Here is a 15397-nt window from a genome sequence, read left to right as displayed (position 1 = left end):
ATCCGCCAGGACCTTGAAATTACTGATAGTTGTCGATAAAGTCAGCACTTCAGATTTCCATCCAAACCTGAAAAATTCCAAGCCAGTTTTATCAGTTGACAAAGTTGATGTGGGTGTGCAAAACCTTTCCTGGTGATATACTATAAGATGATTCAGTTATATGTACGTGTACTAGTTGTAAGAATAGAATGCAGCTAGAGTGACAGTCAAACCTACAAATAGTACCTGTTGATGGTTTAGTCTGCTGACAAATTGAAGAATCAAGTTCCCAGAGTATGTTTAGGGACAGCTGAGTTTCCAAATATTATTCTGGACTCTTATAATGTGCATGAGTTGGTTGACCCCGCTTTTTTTCTTTCCAAACAGGCTAGTGGAGAAGTATTTGGCAGGAACTATCGGGTGAGACATGGCAATAGGAAGATTATTGTGCTAAGCAAACTTCTGAGATTGTGCAGCCTAACTGTTTGGTAGGTTTCTTTCAAGTTATACCAATACCCAACTATAGCCATTAGTTTCTTCTAGTGATGCATGACTTCTTCATTGATTATCTACAGGGGCAACAACACATGCATGAGAGAGACTGCAACACCATATTTGCATGCATAGACAAGGGAAGAAGAGCTTAAGGTAAAAATTTGTTCTCAAAAAGTTCCCATTCAGTATATTGTGCATATATCTTGCCTATTATCTCCAGATTTTTAAGGAGAAATATAAGAATCATCCTGAAGTTTTAAGAACAAAAACTGAGTTTAAAAAAAATTCAAGATGAGCTGGATTTGAAGTTTTAAGTAATGTTTTATCATGATATCAAAGTAAATAGTCCTAAATTTGAACTCAGTCTCTAGACTCTCTAATTTACATCTCATATTTTAAAAAAAGAGGTGATGTTATAATTCTTAAAGAGAATTGAAATTTTTTAATAGGGAACAATTATATTATTAATAGCAACCCAAGTTTAGTTAGAACAACACTCCCATGTATAACATCACTTGTCCCCAAAGATAGCATTGTTTTTCATCCATTTCAATATAACTATCCAATATTGCTATTTGTTAGGGAAGTAGACTCAGTGATTTTTATTTCCCCATTTTTCTTCGGTTGGATATTAAATTTGGGTTGGGCTGATGAATGATGGAAATAGAGCCAACAAAGTCTCAGCCCACATAGGGACAAAAATATTATTTATTATAAAATATCACAACCAATTTCTTCCCAAAAAAAATCACAATCAATTATACTGAAAAATTATCGATATTATATTATTATGGACTTAAAATAAACCCCTCTTTAATAGCCCACCTACATTATTTCGATTAGTGTGGCTTGCAAAATCTCACATCAATAGAGTCATTCCTAACAACCCTAGTGTCAAATTAAACCCACCACATTGGGCTATATGCCTCTAGTTTCTTAATCTTAAATCCAAATAAAACAATTACGAACTAAAGTAGCCAAATTTATCATTTCAATGACATGCTCTTGCATCCCACACCTATCATCAAATTTCATGGTTGTAAGTTTAACCATTAGTGTCTCCACAAGGTCTCGTAAGTTTGATGCAAAAGATACTTTCTCGTAGAACCTTTCAGATCTTGTATACTAAAAAAGCACAATAACCCAAAAATGACTCTGAGAAATTGTTGGAAACCATCAGGGACATGGCTGCTTTACCCTTTCTTGCGTATACAAAATCTACGCCACCAAGGACATGTTCTGGTTTTCTTCATTTTTCTGGTTCGGTTGTCTTGGGCCTGCACCTGCTTTTCCAAGTATTAACAGTAGTGGGTAAATAAAGCCTTATTGGGCTTTCTGGTTAGGCTGAGGCTTAGGCCCAATTGTTTCACTTACCAAATATTAGGGCAACGAACAAGCCATGAATCTTTCCTTTTGAATCAAATTGCTAGTGGAGACTTTCATACCAAAATCATCCCTAATCACCTTAGCATTTAATGTTGTCATCTACCATCAATCATATTACATTCTATTTAACAAGTGTTTTACTTTGCAATCCATAATAAGAGAAGAATGGAGTGTCCTCTTATGTTTACCCTATTAATCTATTGTATAATGTCAAATTATGCTTGTCATGTTTTAAGGAGCTTAAATGTGAAAAGAAATAAACGTATTTATTTAGCATCATATTTATGTTAAAGTTTAAGTTCTTATTTGTGAACATTAAACTTTAATGTTCTTTAGCCGTTCATTTAATATTCACACCTAACGTCAATCACATTACATTCTATTTGACAAGTGTTTTATTTTTGCAAACCATAATAAGATAGGGGTGTCCTCTCATGTTTTACTACATTTTAACACGTCAAATTATATGTGTCATGTTTTAAAGAGCTTAAATGCAAAGAGAAATAAACATATTTATTTAGAATTATATTATGTTAAAGTTTAAATTCTTATGAGCATTAAAGTTTAATGTTCTTTTAATCATTCATTCTTGAGCAACTATCTAAAGATTTGGTAAAGAAGATCAATGCAACTCAAAATTCCTCAACAACTACTCAACCGAAGTGCTTCCTTTTAGCCAACAAAATTAGGTCAATGAACAAGCCACGTGTCTTCTCTTTTGAATGAATTTTCTTATGGAGGGTTTCCCAATTACATACCTAATCAGCTTGGCATTTAATGTTGCCACCTACCATCAATCACATTCCATACTATTTGATTGAGTGTTTAACTCTGCAATCCATAATATGAGAGGAGTGTCCTATCATCCTTTACTATGTTGTAACACATCAAATTATACATGTTATGTTTTAAGGGGCTTTTTTTTTTTTTGGGTGAGAAATGAGGTTATCTAGATTCCATTCCAAAACTTTTCAAGTATCTGACTATTCCTTTAGATGTATATAGTCCTTCCGTTCCACACATACCAAGTTATTATAAGGAGGAATTTCTTGGGGGTGGCCCTAAGATGCTAGTAAGAGACTTCGAATCTAGAATCTCGTAGATATCATGAAACTTACCTTAGGAACCATTTATCCTTAGGAGCTTAAATATGAAAAGAAATAAACATCATATTTATGTTATAGTTTAAATTCTTATTTATGATCATTAAATTTTAATGTTCTTTTTAGTCATTTATTATTGTTATACCATTTAGGAAAATTATTAGGTACTCTCAGAGTACCATAAATGCGTACTCCCCCCTCTCACATGAATGATGGGTTCCACCATAAATTTAATTAGTGGGATTCAACATTTATGTGAGAGGAGGGAGTATGCATTTATAGTACTCCGAGAGTACACAATAATTTCCCTACTATTTAAAGATTTTATTGAAAATATATTAATTCACGACATCCATGGAGTTGACTATACAAACTTTAATTAGTGGGCTAGTTTTTATAAGAGAAGTTTGAGCATTACTCTCAAATTATTTATTTATCTTCTTTAATTTAAGACTCTACGTCTCCTACTTAACCAGGATTGGTGATTAAATATTCATCTTTATCTCAATTGAAGCACCCAATCCATTGATTATGTATAGAGATTTTGAATGCCCTCTCGTATACCTAACTCGATGGAGCTTCTCTATTTATCCATCTATTATTATTATTTTTTAATTGTGGTAGCTGTTTTTTTTTTAATTATTATTTTTATAAATCTCAGTTTCATTTGGTTATTGACTGTGGATGCAATTGTGAATTTTTTGTTGAGAATAAAACAGTAAACAATGAAAGAAATGAGTGAAATTTAATAAACAAATAAGGAAATTTGAATGACTTTGGAGGCGTGACAAAATTGTTGCTCTTAGACAAATTTTTCCCATGTACACGAGTTGATAGAGGATTACTTAGAAGATGCAACCAAGATTTTTGGTCTCTTCAAATAGCAATTTTGGAAAATCCACATGATTTATTGTGTTTCTAAAATTGTTTGAAACAATCACCTAGTGTTCACAAACGTTAAAACATCAAGTGGTGCAACTCTTGACCATTAATTTTGCAAAAAATCGCAATTTTGCATAGTCTCACCTGACATTCGATCAACCTAATTTTGAGTGAGACTGAGATCAATGAAATTGTAAAAATAGAAACTTTCGTGGGTGGTTGTGGCTATGGCTGTGGTGGTTGTGGTTGTTGTCTGTTATAGTAGATATATTGTTTTTTTGTGTTATTTATATTATTTTATTGTGTTGAAAGTTAAAACAAAACTATTGATAGTGTTTTGTAAAGCGAGGTGGTAAAATTGGTAAATAACTTTTTGTGGTGTTAAATTGCTAAATTTATGGCCCCATCAAAGCGAATGCTCTAAGCCAAGGACGCAGGGCAAACTCCCACCAAAAGTTACTATGACCTGAAGTCTCATGGGTCATATAACATATATCTAATGGGCACTTTCAGATAATTTTAACTTACAAGTCGTCCATAAACATCAGCACCTACAAGTCTATTAACTCATTCAGCTTGATAAATTTACTATGACGTGGCCATGAAATTTAGTTTATGAACAAATTTGTGGTCTAATAGTGATCTTATTCTCATTTGTTGCATATTCGCGGGTAATAATTTTTGCTAAAAAATATTGTGTAGATACTAGATTGTGCTATGGAAGGAAGGAAGTGAGCTGGTGATTTAGACTTACCTCACAAAGAAAGTTTACAAAGCTTTTGGTGGGTATATAAAGTAATACAATCATCAAAAAATAATATATTGACAGAATATAAATATATAGACAATTGGCTTAAAATAATCATGAAAGGCTTTGTTCCGAGTTTTGAAATGCATTCACCAAATGTTAGCATTGGAATTATATGCTTATATAATAGGTAATAAGGAACTTATATTTCTCTCATTTTAGCAATTTTTATTTTTTTTTATTTTTAGAATGCTCGTTTTAGGCTTTAGCAACTTGATACACATGCCAACATTAGATATAAATGAATCTACAATCTTTGTATCAGCAATGAAACAAACTCATCAATTAAAATATCAAGCTACTATGTCTATATAAAACAAAATAAAACTATTTCCAAGAGTGCACTGATATTTGGAAAACTATCAACAAATATAAGTTAAAAACAACCATATATACTAAATTGGATTCTTGTTCTACTTTATAACTAAATGAAATTGAAATAATTGAACTTACACCCAAAACAAAACTTTTTGACAGTGGATCTCCAATCCATTTTTTTCTTATCACATGGAAAAGGAAATTAAAAAAAAAAAAACATAAATTATTACTCTTTTTCATGAAAAAGCAGTTGTGAGTTGTCACATGGAGAGCATACCCATCGACTCGATAAATTTTTTGATACAAACTTGATAAATTGATTGGTCATTGTTGAGTTTTACCATTTGGTACCAACGATTGGGATAGGATAGAATCCAATATGCACCAATCTCGAAAAATACAAAGAGGAGAGTCTTGAAAGATGAAAATATAATGTTTTTAGTCTCTTCATGCCATAAAACAGAACTGCAGATAGGAGAGTGTTTCCCCTGAAAGGAAAAATACAGCTGCTAAAGCCACTAGGGTATACGTCCTCAATTTATTATTTCTCTTAATGCAACATCATGGACTATTGAAGGACTCTGGTGGAAAATATCTGCCTTTTCAACTTCTTTGTATATATGCTTTATTTGGGTAAAAAATAATAAAAGAAGAGAGAAGAAGACGTTAACTATTGGGTAAAAAATAATAAAAGAAGAGAGAAGAAGACGTATACAGCTGCTAAAGCCACTAGAGTATACGTCCTCCATTTATTATTTCTCTCAACGCATCATCATGGACTATTGAAGGACTCGGGTGGAAAAAATCTGCCTTTTCAACTTCTTTGTCTATAGGCTTTATTTGGGTAAAAAATAATAAAAGAAAAGAGAAGAAGAAGACGTTAACTATTGGGTAAAAAATAATAGAAGAAGAGAGAAGAAGTTAGTACCTACAGACTAACCACTACACTCAGTCCCTTTGGTGTGTCCTTCTAGGATTTCATATTTCATTTTTTTGAATTTATATTATAATTTTAATCTCAAACAAATTATATTATAATTTTCAATTTATATATAAGTTATGCATTTATGTTGAAAATGATTTTATTTTAGACTATTTATATTGTTTTATTGTGTTATTAAAACTACTGATATTGCGTGTTTTGTAAAGTGAGGTGGTAAAATAGATAAAGTAATTTTTTGTGGTGCTAAATTTATGGCTCCATCAACGTGGATGCTCTAAGTCAGGTACGCATGGCAAACTCCCACCAAAAATAACTATGACCTCAAGTCTCATGGGTCGTATAACATATATCTAATGGGCACTTGCAGATAATTTTAACTTACAAGTCGTCCATAAACATCAGGACCTACAAGTCTATTAACTCATTCAACTTGATAAGTTTACTATGACGTGGCCATTAAATTTAGTTTATGAATAAATTTGTGGTCTAATAGTGATCTTATTCTCATTTGTTGCATATTCTCGTGTAATAATTTTTGTTGAAAAAATGTTGTGTAGATACTAGATTGTGCCATGGAAGGAAGGAAGTGAGCTGGTGATTTAGAAAGTTTATGAAGCTTTTGGTGGGTATATAAAGTAACACAATCACCAAAAAAAAATATTGACAAAATATAAATATATAGACACGTGGCTTAAAATAATCATGAATTCCGAGTTTTGAAATTCATTCACCAAATGTTAGCATTGGAATTATATGCTTATATAATAGGTAATAAGGAACTTATATTTCTCTCATTTTAGTAACTTTTTTTTTCTTTTTTTTGAGAATGCTCATTTTAGCAACTTGATACACATGCTAACATTAGATATAAATGGATCTACAATCTTTGTATCAGCAGTGAAACCAACTCATCAATTAAAATATCAGGCTACAATGTTTATATAAAACAAAATAAAACTATTTCCCAGAGTGCACTAATATTTGGAAAACTACCAACAAATATAAGTTAAAAACAACTATTTATACAAAAGTGGATTCTTGTTCTACTTTATAACTAAAGGAATTTGAAATAATTGAACTTACACCCAAAATGAAACTTTTTGACAGTGGATCTCCTATCCAATTTTTTCTCATTACATGAAAAAGGAAATTTAAAAAAAATACATAAATTGATGAGGTGCAAACTCGTCAGTCACAGTAGGCAGATGGAACTCCCTGTCAGCGCCCGATTATCTTTAAGAAAGGGGGTCACCGGTGTGGTGCCTGCCACAACGCCTCCGATGCCAAAGTTAGAACAATAAAGCAATTCACAAAACTAGAAGATAGTAGGTATCTTTTTAGAGTCTTAGTATATGTGTACCTTCTGCTGCCAATGTGAGGACTTTATATATGTGAGCTTGACTGCTAGCCGTTGGGGTGTTAATGCTTCTTTCTTGTAACACCTTCAGCCCAATTATGGGGCTTTTATTAGGCTCCAACGGTCTGCTTTGCTGGTTTTGTAACTGTCCAGGTTATCTGTTGGCGCCATTGAATGATTTTCTTTTCCTCGTCGGTGATGACTCATTTGTCGTCAAGGTTTACCTCGTCACTAGTACTGATCTCGTCAGGGTAATGTGATCTCGTCATTCCCATCAGTTGCCCCCCAGGTTCTGTGGTCGTCAGTGATGTGTCATGAAGGCCATAGAAGGTGAAGAGTTTCTTTTCCTGAATTGTTTGTGATGCTTGGGATTTCGTTCCGAATTTAATGTGTGATGGCGACGCAGTATGGGAAGTGGCCACGTGGCATAGGTTGATTGGGAGTATTGATGGCATGACCCATTGGGTTTCCCGCTACTTTTCAGTTTCCTTGGGTTTCTGGTTTTAAAGTCCTTTCATTTTTCTTCAATCTGGTTTTTCTTTCTTTTTCTGCTCCGAGTGTTTGTCCTTTTTTTTTCTTTGCTTGTTTCTGCCACCATCCCAATCCTGCTCTGGCGACTCTGACCTTACTTCGGCGGCGAATTTCTCCGGCCTCGATTGTTCCGTTCTCCAAGGTATGCTACTTCTTCGATTTCTCAGATTTCTTCTTCAAAGTCTCTTTATAAATCTCTGATTTTTTTTCCTTTTGTCTTTTATTTTCGTGTTTGGTATGTTGGGCATTTAGGTTTGGGTATCCCTTTTCATGGTTACTTCCTCTGAGGTTTGGGTAGCTTGCCCCTCAGTTTCTTTCTTTTTTGCTCGCTTAGGGGCGGCTTTGGGTGTTTCTGGGGACTTTTTTCCTTTGATTGGGGACTATCTATTTGAAGGTAGTGGTTTGAGTGTGGTTTTAGGGGAGCTATCTCCGATTTTGGGTCGGTCATTGGCTTGGTTTGAGAGAGAGACGAAGAGGATGTCTGAGGTGAGATCCAGTGAGTTAGACACTGGGTTGTCGTCTAGCGGCGGCCCGGTCGAGGGTGATATAGCCGTTTCTACCCCTCGTCAGGTTAGGGCTTTTTACGCTCTCAACGAAGAGTGTGGGCTGGACGCTGATACAGTGGCCAGGTTCAAGGACAGGTTCCAGTTCCCTGCGCGGGTCCGGGTTCGTCGACCTGGTCCTGAGGATCGGGCCTGCCATTTCTTCCCAGGTGAAGTGTGCTTCTACGAGGCTGCTTTCACCTCTGAACTTAGGCTACCCGTCCATCCTTTGGTGATGGAGCTGTTGGATTATTTTGGCATTGCCCCCGGGCAGCTCATGCCAAACTCCTGGAGGATAGTCATTAATTGTATGGAGATTTGGCTGGTTGCCAACGAGGATATGATCAAAGTGAGTGAGCTTGTCCATATCTATCGTTTGAAAGAATCAAAAGAGTATGGGTATTATGAACTAGTCTCTTGGACGAGGAGGACTAGAATCATTAAGGGTCTAGCCTCGTCATTCAGGTACTGGAAGTCCCGTTTCATTTTCGTGTCCGGGGATGACTTTGAGACCCCTTCCAGCGAGGCTTGGGGTGATATCCCAAGGTTACTTCGTCGGTGGGGAACCCCAAATTTAGGTGCGTCTATGTTCCTTCTAGTCTGTTTATTTTTTGTCTTGCATGTTTGGTCGTCATTAACCACTTATTCACTTCCTTTTGCAGTTAAAAAGCGTCCCAAGTTGAAGAGCAAATACCAGGAACGTCTTCAAAAGGCAATCGAATATTCCAAGTCGATTGAGAGTTGGGACGATCTCCTTGACCCGCGGACACTTGCTTTCTACTGCTTGGGCCCGGATCCGTCTCCCTACGTTTTGCGTAGCATCAGCATCGAGGAGAAGAAGAGTAAGTGTTTACTTCGTCCATACTGACCTTTAATCGCGTACTTTGGATTTCTTAGTCTCTTTTTTTTTTTTTCTTTTTTTTTTTTTTTTTTTTTACTGACGTTCTTATCTTGCTTCGTCAGGTGTTGGGGGAGAGCCTTCATCTGGCTTCTGAGTGTCTTACTCAAGAGGCTAAGGTGGCTTCTTTGACTTCTAGGATTGAGGCTCTGGAGAAGGAGAACTCAACTTTGAAAAAGGACCTTATACAGTCGATGGACGAATCTGCCACCTTGAAGGAGAAAGTCAAGGCTCTAAATTCTGACCTAAGGGTTGAGCGTCAGCTGAATCTGGAGAAGGATGACCAGTTTCAGGCGGCCAAAGAGAAGTTGAAGACAATCGCTGCCAGGTCCGTCGATGCCTTTCAACAGACGGAGGAGTATTCCACTGTACTTTTCAGTTGGTATTTTAAGGGATTTGAACTCCTCCGCCGGTACCTCGTCAAGTACCCAATAGGGGTTGATCTACCAAATCTGGATTTAGAGGTGGTTGATCAAGTGATGGCTGCTGACGAGGCTGCCCAGTCTTCTGTTCCTGACGGTGATGCCCCTGCTGCTGACGACGCTCCTGTTGCTGAAAACGTTCCTGCTGCTGACGATCATGTTACTGCCGAACCTGACACTTAGAAGATTTTATCATTTGTATCTGCCCGTTGTGTTTTGGGCCCTTTTTTGGAGATGTACATTTTTTTTTTTTTTTTCAGAACAATATCTTTTGGCAATTCGTTTTATGGGTCTGTAGGAAGAACAAGGATAATTGCCCTATGTTTTTGGGGCTTTTCTATGATTTAATGCTTACTTGCTTTTATGCTACTGTTTATGATTTTATGCACATATTAGCACAAAACTTCTTAGCGTACCTTATACTTAGCTGGTAATTGGAGCAAATTTTTCCACTTGAGATTTGCTCATCATTTTTTATCCTTCTTCTTTTTCTCCTTGCTCTTTTCCTTGCAGGTTCGTTAGTATCCTTAGTTCGTTGAGTGGGACCCTACCATTCGCGTAGACTTTAGGATTACGTCTATATTTTCAGCACGTTTTGTGTGCCTCCGTCAGTGATTTACATCCGTCCCAGCGGAATCTTATCACTTAGCTATTTTTATTTTGGTGACTTACATCCGATTATGGAATCTCGTCTCTTAGGGCTCCGTCAGTGATTTACATCCGTCTCGGCGGAATCTTATCACTTACCCATTTTCATTTTGGTGACTTACATCCGATTAAGGAATCTCGTCACTTAAGGCTTCGTCAGTGATTTACATCCGTCTCGGCGGAATCTTATCACTTAGCCATTTTCATTTTGGTGACTTACATCCGATTAAGGAATCTCGTCACTTAGGGCTTTGTCAGTTATTTACATCTGTCTCGGCGGAATCTTATCACTTAGCCATTTTTATTTGAAGGTCGCCAGCAACTTACATCTGTCAAAGCGGAATCTTGTTACTTTAGTTTATCTCACACTTATTGGCGTTGTCGTTGGTAACTTGCGTCCGTCAAGGCAGACTCTTGTTACGTTAGTTTGACTCACGATTGACTGGACCCATCTGCGTAAAGGCATCAAAGGATAAAATCTTTATTGAATTCAAGAGTAACTGTATTTGTCTATTACATCTATTGGTGGTACTTTTTTAAATGCTCAATGTTCCATGGTCGAGGGAGCCTTTGTCCGCCCATGGTTTCCAGGTGATAACTTCCTTGTCTTGAGTAGTGAATGACTCGGTAGGGGCCTTCCCATGTCGGACCCAGCTTTCCCTGGGTAGGGTCTTTAGTTGCCATGGTGGTCATACGTAAGACGAGGTCACCTATGTCCAATCGTCTCAGTTTGACCCTTTTGTCGTAGTATTCGGCCATCTTTTTTTGATACTTCGTCATCTTGCTGGATGCGTTGTCTCTTACTTCGTCCAGACAATCTAGGTTGAGTTGCAGTTCGTCGTCATTGATCTCTTCGTTGAAAGTTCCACGCCTGATGCTCGTGACCCCTACTTTGACTGGGATTATTGCTTCTGTGCCATAGGTAAGCCTGAAGGGGGTTTCTCCTGTTGGGGTTCTGGCGGTGGTTCTGTAAGCCCACAGGACATTTGGTAGTTCTTCCGGCCAGGCACTTTTCGCATCGTCCAGTTTGGTCTTGATAATCTTGAGCAGCGTCCGGTTCGTCACTTCCGTCTGCCCGTTTGCTTGAGGATGCCCTGGGGATGAGAACTGATTCTTGATCCCAAGGTTTGAGCAGATTTCCCTGAAGCCTTGGCTGTCGAACTGCCTTCCATTGTCTGATATGATCGTCGAGGGAATCCCGAACCTGCAGACTATATTTTTCCACACAAAGCTCCGGATCCGAGCCTCAGTGATTGTTGCTAGGGCCTCTACTTCAACCCATTTTGTAAAATAGTCAATAGCAACAAGAAGGAATTTTACCTGACCTTTACCTTGGGCAGAGGACCGACGATATCGATTCCCCATTGTGCGAATGGCCATGGGGAAGCTATAGTCGTCATTTTCTCTGCTGGAAGCCTTTGCACATTCCCGTATCGCTGGCATTTGTCGCACCTCCTGAAAATCTCAGCAGCGTCCACCTGCATGGTTAGCCAAAAATACCCTGCTCTTACCACCTTGTTTACCAGTGATCTGGAGCCAGCATGGTCGCCACAAATTCCTCAGTGTACTTCCTCCAGGATGTATTTGGCCTCTTCCTCGTCGACGCACTTTAAGTAAGGCATAGAGAAACCTCTCTTATACAGGACGTCATTCAGGATTGTGAACCTGGCTGCTCTCTTCTTGATCTTTCTGGCTTCTTCTGTGTTTTGAGGTAGGTGCTCGTCCTGGAGTAAGGACATTATGGGCGTCATCCAGGTATCAGTGCTCTGGATAATGAATGTTGCAACTTCCTCGATACTAGGGTGTTTCTGAACCTCCATCGCCAGGTCCGTGCTAGTCCTCCCCTCTTCTGATGACGCTAGCCTTGACACTTCGTCAGCCCCCATATTCTGACTTCTTGGGATTTGTGTGAACTCCACTGCATTAAATTCCTGAGTTAGCTGTCTTGCCAGCTTGAGGTACTTCTGCATCCTTTCTTCCTTTGCCTCGTATTCTCCCTTGATCTGTCCGATCACTAGCTTTGAATCACTCTGGATCAACAAATTTTTGGCACCAAGAGCTTTCCCAAGCCTCAGTCCCGTCAGTATTCCTTCGTATTCAGCTTCGTTGTTGGTGGCTGGGAATTTTAGTTGGACCCCATATTTCAACACTTCTCCGTCAGGGGTGGTTATGATGACCCCTACTCCCCCCTTCTTTTGGGCTGACGAACCATCAGTCTGTATTATTAATTTATCTACTTCATCAGTAATCTTATCTTCGTCAGGGAGTGTGAATTCTGCGATGAAGTCCGCCAGAGCTTGTGCCTTGATCGCCGTTCTTGGATGGTACTCGATGTCAAATTGACTAAGTTCAATTGCCCACTGGACCATTCTCCCTGCTGCTTCTGGCTTGTTTATTGACTTCTTGATTGGTTGGTCCATCATTACGAGAATAGGATTTGACTGGAAATATTGCCTGAGCTTGCGCGAGGCCACTATTAGTGCAAACGCTATCTTTTCGATCCTTGGGTATCTGGACTCAGCTCCTTGGAAAGCTTGGCTGACGTAGTAAACCAGGAGTTGCTTCTTGCCTTCTTCTCTAATCAAAGCTGCACTTACTGCCGAGGCTGACACTGCCAGGTATAAGTATAAGTTTTCTCCTTCTTTGGACGGGCTTAGGAGAGGTGGGCTGCTCAGGTAGTGTTTTAGCTCCTGGAACGCTACTTCACACTCGTCGGTCCAGGCAAAAGCCTTTTTCAAAGTTTTGAAAAAGGGGAGGCATTTGTCTGTAGCCATGGAGACGAACCTGTTTAAAGCCGCTATCCTTCTTGTGAGTTTTTGAACGTCCTTGGTGGTTTTGGGTGAGGCCATGTCGATGATAGCTCGTACTTTCTCTGGGTTTGCTTCTATTCCTCTCTGGGACACCATGAATCCCAGGAACTTCCCCGAGGCTACCCCAAAAACGCACTTACTTGGATTCAACCTCATCTGGTGTTTTTTGAGGGTTGCAAAAGTTTCCTTCAAGTCGTCCAGATGTGCGAGCTCTTCCTTACTCTTGACGAGCATATCGTCTACGTACAGTTCCATGTTTTTGCCAATCTGCTGGCTGAACATTTTGTTCACGAGCCTCTGATACGTAACTCCAGCATTTTTCAACCCAAAAGGCATTACCTTGTAACAGTAGAGTCTTTGACTTGTAATGAAAGCGGTCTTCTCCTGGTCTTCTTCAGCCATTTTTATCTGGTTATACCCTGAGAAGGCGTCCATGAATGTCAGCAACTTATGCCCGGCTGTGGAGTCCACGAGCTGGTCTATTCTTGGTAGAGGGAAGCTGTCTTTTGGGCATGCCTTGTTCAGGTCGGTGAAGTCTACGCACATTCTCCATTTCCCGTTTGCTTTCTTGACTAGGACGACATTGGCGAGCCATTCAGGATAATACACTTCCTGGATGAATCCAGCTGTCAAGAGTTTGTTAACTTCCTCTGCAACTGCTTGATCTCGTTCTGGAGTGAAGGTTCTTTGTCGTTGTTGGACGGGCTTCCGTTCTGGGTCCACATTCAGCCGGTGCTGGATGACTTCTGGAGATATGCCCGACATTTCCTCGTGTCTCCATGCAAAGACATCTAGATTTTCTTTTAGGAACCTTATGAGCCTTGTCCTCATCTCGGGGCTCAGCGTCGTCCCTATCTTGGTAGTCTTGTTCGCATTCCCTTCTACCAATTCCACTGTTTCCAGGGCCTCTATCCCGTCTTCCTCTTTTTCTTCAATCATCCACGTGTGGTTCTCTTTTCCAGTTAGGACAGCTTGGTAGCATTCTCTTGCCAGGACTTGATCACCCTTCACTTCACCAATGCCATTATTGGTCGGGAATTTCACCTTCAGACAGTAGGTTGACGTTGTCGCCCTCCACTTGTTGAGGGTGGGTCTCCCAATGATGACATTGTAGGATGAGGGACAATCTACCACCAGGAAATCTACTTGTTTTGTCAGTTGTACTGGGAAGGTTCTTGTGGTCACCGTCAACGTTACTATGCCTCTGGGATAGACCCTGTCTTCGCTGAAACTGACGAGTGGAGAGTCAAAAGGGCGAAGTCTCTTTGGATCTAATCTCATCTGCTGGAAGGCTGGGAAGTAAATGATGTCCACGGAGCTTCTGTTATCAACGAGGATTCTTTTGGTATTAAACCCTTCTATATTCAGCATTATGACCAGGGGGTCATTGTGGGGCTGCTTCACTCCCGCGACGTCTCCTTTGCTGAAAGTCATGTCCTGGTATGTTCGTCGGTGCTTTGACGGAGGTACAGCATGGACGCTGTTCACCTGTCTCTGGTATGCCTTTTTGAGTGATCTGAACGATCCTCCTGAGAATGGCCCTCCTGTGATTGTGCTTATCTCCCCGATCACTTTGTTTGGAGGTTGGGACGTATGGTCGTCATCCCGGGAGAAGGCTTCATGTTGAGTTTTGTTGTCGTCCCTGAACTTACTATATTCTCCTTTCTTTACATACTTCTGCAACTTCCCTTTCCGTATTAACTCCTCTATTTGCTCCTTTAGATCTCTGCAATCCTCTGTATGGTGGCCGTGGTCTCTGTGGAACCGGAAATACTTGTTCTTGTCCCGGACATTGGGGGATGAGTGCAATGGCCTGGGCCATTTGAGATAGAGCTCTTCCTTGATCTGCGTGAAAATTTTGTCAACAGGCATAACCAGGGGAGTAAATCTTACCGTCCGAGGACTTTTATCATCCTTCCTTCTGTTCCCGTCATTGTTCTGACGGTCTGGTCGATCTCTCTTTTGCCCCCTACGGTCGTCTTCCCTCTTGGCCTTATCTCCTAGCTTCTCGTTATCTTTTATGGCAGCTAGAGCATCTTCCGCATTCATGTACTTTTGTGCCTTCAGGAGCATCTCCGCCATCATCTTTGGGGGGTTCTTCGCGAGAGAGGCCACGAGGTCTCTGGACCTCAGCCCTGCTTTAAAGGTCGTCAGTTGCACCTTGTCATCTGCTTCGTCCACCTCTAGATTTTCCCGGGTGAATCGTTTGACATATGATCTCAGGGTTTCCTTCTCCCCCTGTCTTATGGTGAGTAAGTAGTCTACTGGCCTCCTT

This window comes from Quercus robur, chromosome 11 (assembly GCF_932294415.1).
Source record: "Quercus robur chromosome 11, dhQueRobu3.1, whole genome shotgun sequence".
NCBI lineage: Eukaryota > Viridiplantae > Streptophyta > Magnoliopsida > Fagales > Fagaceae > Quercus > Quercus robur.
Note: the sequence above shows the minus strand (reverse complement) of the source record.